The following is a 5033-nucleotide window of genomic DNA, read 5'->3' on the forward strand; positions in this document are numbered from 1 at the left end:
GACTCTATGTCCCTGAGTCATCTTGAGTCAGACAGTTTTGAAAGTTCATTATTCTGCTCTCCCCTAGATAGCCCAAGACGTCTCTATTTGGACAATACATTATGAGGAAGTGGGACAACATTCTCTCAAGCCCTCTCCAATTTCTTCATGATGATGGAAAAAATCTCATCTTTGTTCCTTAGATTCCAGTGTATAGATGAAGAAATCAGATTATGTCTGGCTAAGAGTGACCTCCAATTTATCTCAATGCAGGACCCAAGTACACTGTCCTGCTGCCCCCCAGACAAACTTGGCTTAAAATATCTCTTGTGTACCAGAGAAGTGGGGTTCAAATTTTTAATTTAAATAATCCCAATTTAAGAAACTGCTTGGGGAACTGGAATGCAAAAAATGTCAGGACAAAGGAAGGAGGAAAGAATTTTGAAGAATACTGACTCCTATTAGAAATAATGATAATACAGAACATTACTTAGAAAAAAATAATGCAGAGACAAGGCAGCAAAGAAGCAGTATGGGAGGGAGAATGGGGCACCAGGCAGGTGTGTCAACATTGCTCAGGAGCCCACTGGCCTGCTCTGCCCCCTTCTTCCTCCCTGTGCTACACAGTGTCCCAGGGGACTGACTTCAGGAAGCCACCCACTATGGACATCTTTGGACACCTAAGGAGGATGAACAAGCACCAGCTGTATTATCAGATTTAATTTGATTTAATTTTTTTTTTTGGTATCCATGAAAATAATTTATTTTTATATCCTAATACTACATTCTTTTTTTAAAATTAATTTAGTCATTTTAGAACATTATTAATTGGTTACAAGAATAACATTAGTTCCTTTCCCCCCCCACCCCCCCGCTTCCTGTAGCTGATGAGCAATTTCACTGGGTATTGCATGTGTCCTTGATCAGAACCCATTTCCATGTTGTTGGTGTTTGCATTAGGATGCTCATTTAGAGTCTACATCCCCAGTCATATCAATCTCAACCCATGTAATCAAGCAGTTGTTTTTCTTCTGTGTTTCTACTCCCACAGTTTTTCCTTTGAATATGGATAGTGTTTTTTCTTGTAGATTCCTCCAAGTTGTTCAGGATCACTGCATTGCCACTCCATTGCATTCGATTGTATCACAGTGTATCAGTCTCTGTGTACAATGTTTTCCTGGTTCTGCTCCTTTCACTCTGCATCACTTCCTGGAGGTAATTCCAGTTACCATGGAATTCCTCCACTTTATTATTCCTTTGAGCACAATAGTATTCCATATACCACAATTTGTTCAGCCATTCCCCAATTGAAGGGCATCCCCTCATTTTCCAATTTTTTGCCACCACAAAGAGAGCAACTATGAATATTCTTGTACATGTATTTTTTCCTTATTATCTCTTTGGGGTACAAACCCAGCAGTGCTATGGCTGGATCAAAGGGCAGACAGTCTTTTAGCTCCCTTTGGGTATAGCTCCAGATTGCCCTCCAGAATTGTTGGATCAATTCACAATTTCACCTGCAATGCATTAATATCCCAACTTTGCCATATCCCCTCCAGCATTCATTACTTTCTGTTGTAGTCATGTTAGCCAATTTGCTAGGTGTGAGGTGATATCTCAGAGTTATGATTACCAGCTTTGTATTTTCTAGCATTTTGATTTCTACTCCTGGTCCTGCCTTTTCTTCTTTCACTATTTCCTTCTACATCAATATTTTTGTTTATAATCAGTCCCCCTAATTCCTATCCTTATTTTACTTCCATTTCTATCCCCTTCCCTTCTTATTCCCCCCTTATTTTCTTTATAATCTTTTTAAACTATCCCCCTCCCTCCCTTGTACTACTTCCCTCCCCACTAGTCCATTTGTTACCTTTCTTCTTCCCTATAGGGCATAAATCAATTCTATGCCCCAATGGATTGGATTGTTCTTCCCTCTTTGAGTTAATTTCAATGTACATAAGAGTTGAGTATTTCCCATCTCCAACCTCTTTACTCTTCCAGTGTATGGATGTTCTCCCCCCTCCCACTATGAGCTTCTTTGTGACATATACATTTACCCCATTTTGTTTCTTTTCCCATTTCTTTTAGTATTAATCTCTTTTTTTAGCTCTAGTTGTATATATATGTATATACATACATATATATGTATTTATGCATATATATATCTATATACCCATTTATGTCTTGGCATTTTATCCTATACAGTTTGTCATTGTTCCCTATAAGTGTAATTCTTCTAGCTACCAAGGTGATAATAACAATTTTTAAGAGTTACCAATGGGCTCTTTTCTTATAGGGATACATATCATTTTAACTTATTGGGTTTCTTAAAAAAGTTTTGTGTTTGTTTTTTATTTTGTTTTCCTTTTTTCTCTCTTTTTAAATTACCTTTTGATGAATCTCTTGAATTCTATGCTTGGGTATCAATTTTTCTTTTCTGGTTTGGTCTTTTCTTTGCAAATGCTTGGAATTCTTCTATTTTGGTAAATGACCATACTTTCCCCTGTAGAATATAGTAAATTTTGCTGGGTAGTTGATTCTTGGTTATAGACCTACTTCCTTTATTTTCCAGAATATCATATTCCATGCCTTTTGGTCCTTCAGTGTAGATGCAGCTAGATCCTGTGTTATCCTCACTGTGGTTCCATGGCATCTGAATGACTTCTTAGCAGCTTGTAATATTTTTTCCTTGGTCTGATCATTCTTGAATTTGTCTATAACATTCCTGGGTGTTGTCAGTTGGGGTTTAAGTACAAGAGCTCATCTGTGGGTTCTTTCAATCTCCACTTTCCCCTCTTGTTCTATAATACCAGGGGAGTTTTCTTGGATAATTTCCTGTAGTATGATGTCCAGGCTTTTCTTTTTGTCATGGTCTCCTGGTAGACCAATGATTCTTAAGTTGTCTCTCCTGGAATGATTTTCTAAATCTTCTGTTTTGTTAATGAGGTGCTTCATATTTTCCTCAATATTTTCATTCTTTTGATTTTGTTTTATCATGTCCTACTGCCTTGTGAAGTCACTCGATTACAGTTGTTGTATTCTGGTTCTTAAAGACTGGATTTCATCCCTGGATTTTTGGTTATCCTTCTCCTTATGGTCTGATTTTCTTTGGAGGTCATCTTTCATCCTCTTTACCTCATCTTTCATCTCCTTTGCCTCATTTTTAAGCTAGTTGATTTTGGCTTTCAAGACATTATTTTCTTGTTTTAGTTCAAGTGCCTCTGTTTCCAGATGACTTACATTAGTTTTTAAGTTCTTTTCCCAGTTGTCTTCAGCTTCTCTTAATTGTGTTTTGAATTGTATTTTAAATTATTCCAGAGCCTGTATCCAATTCACTGGGTTTTCTGTGTTTTTTTCTTGGTGTTCCCTCATACTTCTCTGTTCTGTTTGCTCTTTGTTCATTGCCTGTATAGAAGCTGTTGATTGTATTTTTTTCCTTTTTCTGTTGTTTGCTCATATTTACCCCTTCTTTAATCCCTGAAGTTGCCTGAGCTCTTGCTCCTCTCATTTTTTGGTGGTGTTTGGCTTTTCTTTCCTCCTTCACCATTGGAGTTTTGTCAGTAACTCTCAGTGCATTCTGTGGGGGAGGAGTGTTGGAGCTTGAGCTTCCCTTCCCTCTGGAGGCTTTGATGGGATTAAGTCCAGCAGTCTGTTTGGGTTTTGGAGCTTGAGCTTCCCTGCCCTCTGAAGGCTTTGATGGTATTAGGTCTGGATAGGTTCCTGGATATGCCCTGAGGCCAAATCCTCAGGAAAGGGGGGAGGGCAATATGGAGTCTCTCCACTGCTTCAACTTCTGCCTGCTCGGTGCTCTGCATTTCTTCTCTATCTCCTTTCCCACTGCCTTTATTGGATGCTCTGAGCCTGGCACAACTTTGTCTGCAAGGTACTCCCTCCAGACCAGCGCCTTTGCCAGCCCAGAGGTTCCAGCTGCCGCTGGAGGCTTAGGACACTAGGTGGGGGAGAGGTCCCAGGACCTTACTTCTTCCTTCCCATTAAATCTGAGTGTTCTCAAATTCTGGCTTTGTGGGGCATACCTTTTAAGTTGAGTCCAGCAAAAGGGTTCCTTGGCTCTGTCTTGTTGTTAGGTTTGATTTTCATACTCCTGGGAGCATTTAGTTTATAATTGGTAAGGAAGGGTTTTCAGAGATCTGAATGTTTGCTGCCTCTATGCTGCCATCTTGACTCTGCCTCTGTATTACCAGATATTAAACTTTGCCATGATTGTATTTTCTACTCTTATGATATGGGAAGGCTTGATAGTTGCCACTGGAAGTGAAAGTCCTATTGTGGTGGTGCTGATTGGCAGTATAAAGCCAGCATTTTATAGAGGAGACCTTCTGTTTTTAACAAATTTTCAGAAAGATCCCATTAGAGCTAGGGAAATAGTCATTTTTTAAAGTTGAAGTAAGAGATATTCCTATAGTCTACAGAGTCTTCAAAGTTCACAAAACGATAATGGAAATGTCAAATTTTTGACTAAAGGAGATAATAATGAAATTGATGATAGAGGTTTGTACAGAGAAATTCAAAACTGACTAGAAAAAAAAGAATGTTGTAGGAAGAGCAAGAGGGTTTTTGCCATACATTGGGATGGTTACCATAATCATGAATGATCATCTGAAATTCAAGTATTCTCTTTTGGCTATAATGGGTGCATATGTGATAATGAAATGTGAATCCTAAAACATGAAGCAGAAGCAATTTCTCAGACTGGACTGAAATGAATTCTATTGAAAAAAAGAAAAATGAATATATTTGAAATATTCCACTTGATATATAAAAGAAAACAATATGTAGGGGCTATTGTCTTGTCCAAATAAATGACTCATCAATTAACATTGTTTTCCATGTTGATTCTGTAATTTGAATATATTTGGTTTACATGTTTATGTCATTCACTTAAAGTATCAAGTGAGCCATTTATGGGACGGTAACATTGGTGGGGGGAAATATTCTCTCCATGCATTTACATGTTTAAAACAAATCTTTAAGGAAAACAAAACTCTTGCCTTAATGAAAAAATAGTACTCCAAAGGAAAAACAAACAAACCCAT

The 5033-nt window shown here is 38.0% G+C and overlaps 1 pseudogene; it reads left to right on the plus strand.

The window, feature by feature from the left end:
* The first annotated feature begins 641 nt into the window (after nt 1-641).
* LOC100018694 (signal peptidase complex catalytic subunit SEC11C-like) lies at nt 642-4662 on the plus strand (annotated as a pseudogene).
* Nucleotides 4663-5033: the final 371 nt, after the last annotated feature.

The sequence above is a fragment of the Monodelphis domestica genome, chromosome 6 (genome assembly GCF_027887165.1).
Source record: "Monodelphis domestica isolate mMonDom1 chromosome 6, mMonDom1.pri, whole genome shotgun sequence".
Classification (NCBI taxonomy): domain Eukaryota; kingdom Metazoa; phylum Chordata; class Mammalia; order Didelphimorphia; family Didelphidae; genus Monodelphis; species Monodelphis domestica.